The sequence below is a fragment of the Helianthus annuus genome, chromosome 17 (assembly GCF_002127325.2).
Source record: "Helianthus annuus cultivar XRQ/B chromosome 17, HanXRQr2.0-SUNRISE, whole genome shotgun sequence".
Taxonomy (NCBI): Eukaryota; Viridiplantae; Streptophyta; class Magnoliopsida; order Asterales; family Asteraceae; genus Helianthus; species Helianthus annuus.
Window position 1 is genome coordinate 156,284,225 of NC_035449.2, and position 10,820 is coordinate 156,295,044.

At 36.1% G+C, this 10,820-nt stretch overlaps 2 long non-coding RNA genes across 2 annotated transcripts; both read right to left on the reverse strand.

Moving 5' to 3' along the window:
- Positions 1 to 2,510: 2,510 nt before the first annotated feature.
- On the reverse strand, positions 2,511 to 3,899 carry LOC110926474. The gene is made up of 3 exons (XR_002585268.1): positions 3,812 to 3,899; positions 3,207 to 3,263; positions 2,511 to 2,595 (listed from the first exon to the last, which is right to left on the reverse strand). It is a non-coding gene; the product is annotated as an uncharacterized LOC110926474 (long non-coding RNA).
- A 4,990-nt stretch (positions 3,900 to 8,889) lies between these two features.
- On the reverse strand, positions 8,890 to 10,527 carry LOC110926142. Its single transcript, XR_002584996.2, has 3 exons — positions 10,192 to 10,527; positions 9,587 to 9,643; positions 8,890 to 8,976 (listed from the first exon to the last, which is right to left on the reverse strand). It is a non-coding gene; the product is annotated as an uncharacterized LOC110926142 (long non-coding RNA).
- Positions 10,528 to 10,820: the final 293 nt, after the last annotated feature.

Below are 10,820 nucleotides of genomic sequence, written 5' to 3' on the forward strand. Positions count from 1 at the left end.
TGTTTTTATACTTGAACAGGTACCAAGGGAGGATAATGCTGAAGCGGATGCCTTTGCAAATTTGGGATCATCGATCAGGATACCTGAAGGGACCCAAATACCAATATTACATATCTTGTATCCTGCAACAAATCCTCGGGAAAAAGAAGTAGCAGGTATTCAGGATCCTGGAGCGGAGTATCCTGAAAAGAATCCTAAATCCTGGACGACTCCAATCATGAGATATCTCAAGGAAGGACATATCCCCGGAGATGAAAATCCTAACGCATTTAGGATGAAGGTATCACGATTCACTATTATAAACAATGTTTTATACAAGAAATCTCTTGCAGGACCGTATTTGAGGTGCTTGGAGGGTCCTGAAGCCAAAGAAGTACTTCAGGATATACATGAAGGGGATTGTGGTAACCATACTGGGGGCAGGTCGTTATTCTCAAAAGTATTAAGGACAGGATATTATTGGCCAACAATGAGGAAAGATGCCGCAGAATATGCTCGAAGATGTGACGCATGTCAGAGACATAGTAACATACTGCATCAACCTGCTGAACCATTATATCCTATTGTTTCCCCTTGGCCATTTATGAAGTGGGGTATGGATATAGTGGGAAAGCTACCAAAAGCCCCGGGAGGAAAAGTTTTTATGCTAGCAATGACGGACTATTTCTCTAAGTGGGTCGAAGCGGAAGCATTTGTTCAAGTTAGAGACCAAGAAGTAGTATCCTTCATAAAGAGGAATATCCTGACCAGATTCGGAGTACCAGCCGAAATAATCTGTGACAATGGTTCTCAGTTTATAAGCAAGAGAACTACTGACTTTTGCAAGAGTTGGGGAATCAAAATGGTAACATCTACTCCAGTACATCCTCAAGCGAATGGACAAGCAGAATCCTCAAACAAGATAATTGTCAATAACTTAAAGAAAAGGCTTGGAGCCAAAAAAGGAAGATGGGCAGAAGAATTACCCTTTGTTTTATGGGCTGATAGGACAACGGTAAAGAATGCAACAGGCCAAACCCCATTTTCCTTGGTATTTGGAGCAGAAGCAATGATTCCGACGGAAATGACAATACCCACTGCAAGATCTACCCTAAGTGATCCTGAGCAGAATCCTGAAGCCTTGGGTCAGGATTTAGACACTATAGATGAGAAGAGAGATGCGACAAGGCTAAGGATGGCAGCATATCAACAGAGAATATCCAGGGCATATAACAAGAATATTAGGACCAGAAGATTTAAGGTTGGAGATTGGGTGCTAAGAAAGGCTTTTCAGAATACTACTAATCCTGCCGATGGCAAGTTAGCTCCAAAATGGGAAGGACCATACGAAGTTGAATCAGAAGCAGGGAAAGGAGCATACAGACTCAAGAATATGGAGGGGGATATGCTACCGAGGTCTTGGAATGTTATACACCTTAAGCTCTATTTCAAGTGAGTTTAGAATTTAATTTATAACTCAGGATGGTATGAATTCTACCTTTTTTAAATATGTTTGGTTTAATTTGTTCTTTGTAACCCAATACTGACTTAAGCATCGGAGGGGTGTTAGCCAAGCTAACACCCACCTTAGTTTACAATTGTTTTGCAAGATATGTTTCAGGATACAGCTCCAGGATATGTACTCAGGATAACTCGGAAGATTAGAGGATTGGCCCCCTCTCTCACGTTTAAGGGATACTGATCCCTTCACAGGTTTAAAGGTATTCACCTTTCTTCCGAATTGGGTTTAAACACCCCGCCTGGAGCGCAAGTTATTCAGGGATAGTTCAAGGTGGCAGGACCAGTCCATGTAAAAGTGGCTAACAATTTCGTTACTGTTGGCTATATCCTGAATCCTAAAGGTATATGAGGATTGATCACCCTCTCTCACGAAAGGGTATTTTCATACTCTCTAAGGTTTAAAGGTTTTCACCTTTCTAAGTCTTGGAGTTTATACACTCCCGCCTGTAGCGCATGAAAATTTGGGATTTTCCCCAGGATACAAGGGATTTATCTCCAGTACATCCTAGGGTTTTGCCCTTGGGATGTAAAAAATTGCCTATACAATGGAAACTGACATTCAGAAGATTTCTAAAGTATTTGAAGGCATTGTACACAGGGGACATTCCCACCAAGGTGGTGGTGTAAAGCTAAAAAGATGAGGCTTGGAACTAATGCACTAAGTACCTTGCACAGGGGACATCTTCGTTGGAAGAATTGCAAAGGGATTGAAGTTTGGTAATAGGTTTTGTTACGCCCACATTTTTCGTCCTTACAAAACAACTTACAAAAGTAATTTATAGACATCAAATTACCAAACTTTGATACATAATAAAATTCTTAGGAAAATTGGGCATGACCCGTTCGTAAAAACGGACATGCCTCCCTGTTTTTAACACATAAAACTAACAACAATCTATGACCCTTTTTGACATTAAACTACCCAAGACAAAGACCACAAATTTTTGCAAAATACGACTACTAACAAAGTTGGACAAAATAACAAGTCATGGACCATAAAGACGAACAAAAAAAAACTAGCGGAAGCATTTGGTATAACATAGCATGGGCCCGTGCTCGCTCCAAATCTCCAAATCGCCTAGAGTGGAGTTTTACCTACATTAACAACCAAATTTTAAAGGTTAGTTGTCACACATATTAAATCATAATTCTTTCGTTTTAGCTCCATCCATACAAGAACTTTCATTCTTTTTTTTACGCATTCGACTACCCAAGTAATTGGGTTTAGCATAAACACTCTCATTGAGAGTTAAGCATACATATTCAACCCGTTTAATTGGGTTTGGCATAAACACTCTCATTGAGAGTTAAGCATACACTTTCGACCCGTTTAATTGGGTTAATTGCTTTCAACATAAATCTTTCCTTTCCATCCGTATAACGGATTAAACTTCAAGCATTTGTCCTAGCATTCATGACCACCCGTTCAAAACGGGTAGTAGCTTACTCTTACTCGACTTGTTCAACTAGAACTTGTCGACTTGCATAGCTTATCATACCCTTTTGTTAGCATAACCAAATCCACAAGGGATTTGCTATTTCGCATCCACTACAATCATAACTTCTAAAAACCTTTTTCGAGATAAACTCTTACATCTAACCAATCTTTATCCGTAAAGAAATTGCACGAATTGTATTATCAAATAATATCATTCAATATCATCGTAAATCTACTAGTAGAGTAAATAAAGTTCAAAAGAACTTACAGCGATCTTGAAATACTTATGCCTTCGAGTGACTTGCGCCTTCTTCCTTCTTTGTGCCTATATGTCATAATCCCATACTTTAGCTTTCAAAAACATTACTTTCACATTCCTTATAGTTCATTATGGTGTCTACTAATCACTTACGCCATTATCATAAAGAAGTTACATCGACTTAACAAGTATTCATGTAAAAACCATAACTAAACTCACTTAGGCATTTCATCGAACACATTGCGTGCGTACCATCTACAAGGCATAGTGTACAAGTATATTATGCATAATCTTACTAGTTCATATCAAAATCATGAAACTCAACAATTTTTCACATAACCTTCATCCTAAATCAGATCCTTATAATAATAATTTACAACATCTAACTTCATATATCATAACCATACTCAATTTAACACATTTAGCATCATCATCTTCATAGCATTACTACTACAAGTGGGTTTTTACAAGAATCATTCAAATAACCTAAAATCAAACATAATTCTTGTTCTAGAAAGTAATCCTAACTCAGATTTCTCATATTTGATACAAGAATTCGAGATTGGGTTGAACCCTTTATTCTACAAATCATGATTCTAGAAAATTAAACTTACCACTTCGGAAACTGAGGTTAGCTACTCGAGTTTAGGGCATCATGCATCGAATTTTTCCTTTGGTTCAAGCTAAATTGCTGGATTTCTTGATGCTAGGGTTTCAACCCTTGTCTTCCCTTCGATCGTCCAGAACCCACGCATAGAGAGTGTGTGTGGGTTTTTAATCCTTTTTAATTTTTAATTAACTTTAATTTTTGACATGTTACAACTTTAGTCCCTCAAGTTTCCTTTACTTATTTAGTTTTAAACTTCACCCCTTTATTATTTTATATCATGGAAATTAAATCCAACTAACTAAGTTAAGTTTTTAAATAAACTTTAACTTATCAAATAAACATTTTTGGGGTGTTACAAATCTACCCCCTTTAAAGGAGGTTTCGTCCCCGAAACCTTTCTCATTCCAACTAGGCCACTTATACTCTTACTTATTCATCTATTCATTCACGATGCTTAATACAATATAAATGCATTTGGAATCTTGGCAAAAGTTTCATTCTTGCATAAACATATTTGTGTGCATTGTCCCTACGTCCTTCAATTAAATTAAATAAAATACTTTCATAATCTCATATAAATGAGAATCTGATCCAGAGCTCTTATTAGTGTCGTTTTCATTTTATAATGCTAGCTCCTATCATACATCATCACCAGCACTTCGTTCACTGAAATTTATTCCAATGTACACTATTGGTCGTACAAGCTTATGTTTACGGTTTGTTTCTGTCTTCCTAATTAAGCGTAACATATTCCTACATTTACTAATACAAATAAATCGATTTATTTCATTCTACTCACGAATCATGCACGATATAATTCATTATTGTAATCATGGGCAAACCCCATTATCCCATTACTAACGTTATTCTAATTACTTTCTTATTCATATGAGGGCTTATCATATCATTGTACGTGTACTATAAACATTTTATGACTTAGTGGTACTAATACAAAGCTAGCCACTTCCTAATTACTTTTTCATACTTAATACGAGTATAAAGCATCATTCTACGGTTACTATCGTCACTTGAACTAATTACAAATTTTGAGTTTAGCCTCAAATTTAATCATTCGCACCCTTTATTATTAGCTCCTTACATAACCTACTTATGATAACGACTAGGTATGTTGTGTATGAGCACCCTACGAGCGTTTAACCAATTCAGCTCGAACTTTCATTTAAGGCCTTTAGATATCCCTCTTAGTGACATTCATACCTTCTCACGCTGACCATTACAGGTCGATCATTGTATACCATACTTATTCTACCATTCATTTTGTTCATACTTACAATTTAATCTACGGGTTCTTAATCATTACTCAAGAATTAAACATTCTACTAACCTCGCCTTCAATGCATAAGTCGGTTATCCGTGTGCCGGATCGATCCGCTTCTTTATATGTACCTTCCGTACCAAAATTGGTCCCATTTATTCATGAAATATGTTTTCACTCCTGGGCATCCTTCTACTAGCTTCATACTATCATTTCACTAAGAATTCCATCATATATATCCATAATTAAATAATTAACACATAACCTTTCGTAATTGTATCCTACAGGGTGTTTGTTCGCCTATTTTATCTTTCAAAATTTTCTTACGTACATACTAAACATATCATACATTCCATTTCTTACATACAATCCCCTTTTTTTTTATTGGTTATTTCTCCAATTTTCGCAGTTTGACCTTTCAAGGTCAGACTATCACCCCCTCACCTATTGTGGTTGCATCGAGGTACACGTTCGTACCATATACTTGCATAATTGCAAGGACTTCATTTATTTCGTTTGACTTTTCAGAAGTCTAATTGTAAATGCATTCTTACATATGGGTATCAGTTATCCTATTCTGACACATCATTCTTTAGTCGAGCCCTAAGCTCTCATTAAAAATATGATCTTTCTATACGTACCTGGTGCGGGTCAAAACCCTTGACTCGTTATTTATACTTTGCGACGATTAATGCTTTCCAAAATGTGACAATGCATGCCCATACATTATGCTCACCTATAAATAATAAACTTGACAAACCGAACATTAAATACCGGGTTCAAACGGCGATCGCCATTTGACCCGTATAACTTATTTGAGTTTGGTACTTACTTTTTATTCTCACTTGTTAAAATCACTTACCCGCATCATGCAGAATATCCATCTTGAATGGGCTTTAGTCTTGGTTGCAAATCGCCTATGCAGCTCCACACCCATATTGAGCATCTAACTTTATTTATTTGTTATTAACCTTATATATAAGTTTCATCTAACTTTCTTTACCGATCAAAAATGTCTACCTTCTCTACACATGCAGGAGCTTTTGACCATTCATTCATTATTAGTAATTGTTATTTATTTTTATCTTTATTTTTGTTTTCAATTCGTTTCTCTCCTTTGTCATCTATAACACCTCAAATTTTTTTTTTCACTAACCATATAGTATAACCCAATATAGTACACCATCATTATTATTGAAAACAATCCACAAAATACGAAGTGGCGTACCTGCCGGCATATGGTCGGTGTAGCACAAACTAGTCTCGACGTAGACTATGACCCATACAACGAAGGAGTGGTGTAGTCTACGCCCTTGCTATATCTTATTGCTATCTTTGCTGGCTCCTGACCCATACGAAATAGCAAAACACTTGAAATATATTATTATTTTTATATCCTCAAGAACTAAGTTCTATACCTTGTAAAATCCCACTTAAATAGGACTTCCAAATTCCAATCATGATAACACATAACAAAATAACTTTATAATCAATTTGGTTATTTATAATTTTATGACACTTGCTCATCCATTTTATTACGGCATACATAAATAGCAACCAAACCTTCAAAAATTTAGTCTAAACTTTATCAATACCAATACCAATACATATACCATTATTTACAAAGAACTAAATCATAATTAATCAGATATTCAATATTAGATGAACTCCCCATATTGAAGTAAGAATAACTTAATTTAAATCTTGCAATATTTAATGTTTGCTTTGTGCTCGTTTGACCAGTATGGTCCTCTTGACTCATAATTACCATCAGATCATTGGAAATAACATGTATCTACACATTTCCTCTTAACTTGTTCATGAACAATACCATATATTTTAGGATGAAGAAACTAGCATACATGATTAAAGTGAAGTAGTCATGTGAAACGAACTACCTACACAATTTTTGTCTAAGATTACTTACGTAATAATATTCGATAATACTCCAAGCCTTAGATCTCGAAACTTTTCACACAACATGAGTCTTATTCAATCTCATAAGAAATCAATCTATCTCAAATTATTCTTTATTATCGATTAATTCGCATCTCAGATCGCGTAAACTCAAAATACGCATCATAGTGTTAATTTCATAACGTTTTCGAATTAAGCCATAAGGCATAAGTGACACAAAACACCAGTTACAGCTTAACAATATATTCATGATTTAGGCTATTTATTCTACACCATAGTTATCTCTTAGATCAGTATCATTATAGACATACCTCGTTTCTCCAAAGATGGTTCACCCACTCATCACAACTTAGGTATGTCCCTGGTTCCTTAGCACAACATCACAATTTTTGTGACCACTTATACTTCCACACTTTATTACACAATGCAGTCTTTATGCCACATTGTAACATGACACTATCACATAGACAAAAGCAAAACTGTAACATAGTAAGATAAACTTACTTGCACATCATTTCTCTCTAAATGCCGCCATCTCTTATCTTTAGAGACTGCTGCCTCAATATCTCTTTGGACCACCGCCCCTCTAACATTAGAGATCATCGTCTCTATTTCAATATTGGTTCACCGCATCACGTCTCCCATAGAATATTTCCATTACTGGGGTCACAAATACCTGTGACTCCCACATGCCATATCCACTACTGGAGTCTCATCACATCATGTGACTCCCAGTAGCCTTCTACGGGTGATCAGCCCGTAGTATCTACCGCGGATGATCAGTCCGCGTAAACCGCATGGTCACAACCAGTGACTCTTACAGCTGGGAATTCTTACATTTCAATTTTTGATCTTTTAAATTTCATAACTCTTATCTTATCATTCGATTTATCGCTTCCGACTCTTACGAATCCATTCTTATTGTAACCACTAAGTGTGATTACATACATCTATTAGGCCTTATATGGACCTTACATAGTCATTAAATAGGCTTTCGGACAACCCGGTAACTCTAAATGTGAAAAACAAAAATTTTCCGTTACCACCAATTTTCTTTTATCCTTTCATGGCTTAATTTGTCCCATAAGGGCTCAACGGGGCCGTGAATCAGGCTTTCGGGAAGTACGTTTGGCTAGAATGTGAAAAACATGGAAATTTCGCGGATCGGATTTGCACAACCCGTCGGCGACGGCTAGAGGATCCGTCGGCGACGGGCCTCAAAATGTGGCGTCGGCCACTTGTTTCCGTCGGCAGACAGATAGGGCGTCGGCCTTGGGGGGTGGCGTCGGCGACGGGCATCCAGCCGTCGGCGACGGCCTGCCGTTTGTTAATCCGCTGCTGCTTCCATTTTTAAGTGTTTTAACTCTTTTTCGGGTCCGTTTCCAGCCGTGCGGTCCCTAGAACTTATCATTTTACCCTCCATATTTACCCCTTCGCATACTTAACTTAACTTAACAAGCACATTACACATACTTGCGTTCACTAAAAACTTAAATCGTTACCTCATTGGCGATCTTGGAGCGAGCACACTTTCGAATGAGCCGTCAGTTTGAGTTCAAGCATCGCGTTAAAAGCTCGAATCCCTCAAACCTAGGCTCTGATACCAACTTGTTACGCCCACATTTTTCGTCCTTACAAAACACTTTACAAAAGTAATTTATAGACATCAAATTACCAAACTTTGATACATAATAAAATTCTTAGGAAAATTGGGCATGACCCGTTCGTAAAAACGGACATGCCTCCCTGTTTTTAACACATAAAACTAACAACAATCTATGACCCTTTTTGACATTAAACTACCCAAGACAAAGACCACAAGTTTTTGCAAAATACGACTACTAACAAAGTTGGACAAAATAACAAGTCATGGACCATAAAGACGAACAAAAAAAAACTAGCGGAAGCATTTGGTATAACATAGCATGGGCCCGTGCTCGCTCCAAATCTCCAAATCGCCTAGAGTGGAGTTTTACCTACATTAACAACCAAATTTTAAAGGTTAGTTGTCACACATATTAAATCATAATTCTTTCGTTTTAGCTCCATCCATACAAGAACTTTCATTCTTTTTTTACGCATTCGACTACCCAAGTAATTGGGTTTAGCATAAACACTCTCATTGAGAGTTAAGCATACATATTCAACCCGTTTAATTGGGTTTGGCATAAACACTCTCATTGAGAGTTAAGCATACACTTTCGACCCGTTTAATTGGGTTAATTGCTTTCAACATAAATCTTTCCTTTCCATCCGTATAACGGATTAAACTTCAAGCATTTGTCCTAGCATTCATGACCACCCGTTCAAAACGGGTAGTAGCTTACTCTTACTCGACTTGTTCAACTAGAACTTGTCGACTTGCATAGCTTATCATACCCTTTTGTTAGCATAACCAAATCCACAAGGGATTTGCTATTTCGCATCCACTACAATCATAACTTCTAAAAACCTTTTTCGAGATAAACTCTTACATCTAACCAATCTTTATCCGTAAAGAAATTGCACGAATTGTATTATCAAATAATATCATTCAATATCATCGTAAATCTACTAGTAGAGTAAATAAAGTTCAAAAGAACTTACAGCGATCTTGAAATACTTATGCCTTCGAGTGACTTGCGCCTTCTTCCTTCTTTGTGCCTATATGTCATAATCCCATACTTTAGCTTTCAAAAACATTACTTTCACATTCCTTATAGTTCATTATGGTGTCTACTAATCACTTACGCCATTATCATAAAGAAGTTACATCGACTTAACAAGTATTCATGTAAAAACCATAACTAAACTCACTTAGGCATTTCATCGAACACATTGCGTGCGTACCATCTACAAGGCATAGTGTACAAGTATATTATGCATAATCTTACTAGTTCATATCAAAATCATGAAACTCAACAATTTTTCACATAACCTTCATCCTAAATCAGATCCTTATAATAATAATTTACAACATCTAACTTCATATATCATAACCATACTCAATTTAACACATTTAGCATCATCATCTTCATAGCATTACTACTACAAGTGGGTTTTTACAAGAATCATTCAAATAACCTAAAATCAAACATAATTCTTGTTCTAGAAAGTAATCCTAACTCAGATTTCTCATATTTGATACAAGAATTCGAGATTGGGTTGAACCCTTTATTCTACAAATCATGATTCTAGAAAATTAAACTTACCACTTCGGAAACTGAGGTTAGCTACTCGAGTTTAGGGCATCATGCATCGAATTTTTCCTTTGGTTCAAGCTAAATTGCTGGATTTCTTGATGCTAGGGTTTCAACCCTTGTCTTCCCTTCGATCGTCCAGAACCCACGCACAGAGAGTGTGTGTGGGTTTTTAATCCTTTTTAATTTTTAATTAACTTTAATTTTTGACATGTTACAACTTTAGTCCCTCAAGTTTCCTTTACTTATTTAGTTTTAAACTTCACCCCTTTATTATTTTATATCATGGAAATTAAATCCAACTAACTAAGTTAAGTTTTTAAATAAACTTTAACTTATCAAATAAACATTTTTGGGGTGTTACAGGTTTATACCCTATTTCTGGTATGATCTTTCCTTTGTAAACATCGTCTAAGTTTTTAGTAACATTATGATAAGTATCCTGATATATTCTTAAAGTCCTTTTCAGAATATTTGATTAGGGTGTTTGAAACTAATGTTAGTTTGAAACTTTGATCATTTAAATATTATCGAAAACTGGTTTTGGAAAAATAGATTGTTTATCAAAAACTTTCTACAAAGTTGAAGGGATGTTTGGAAGTTCTATCTAATAAAAAGTTTTTACAGTATATCGATGAGCA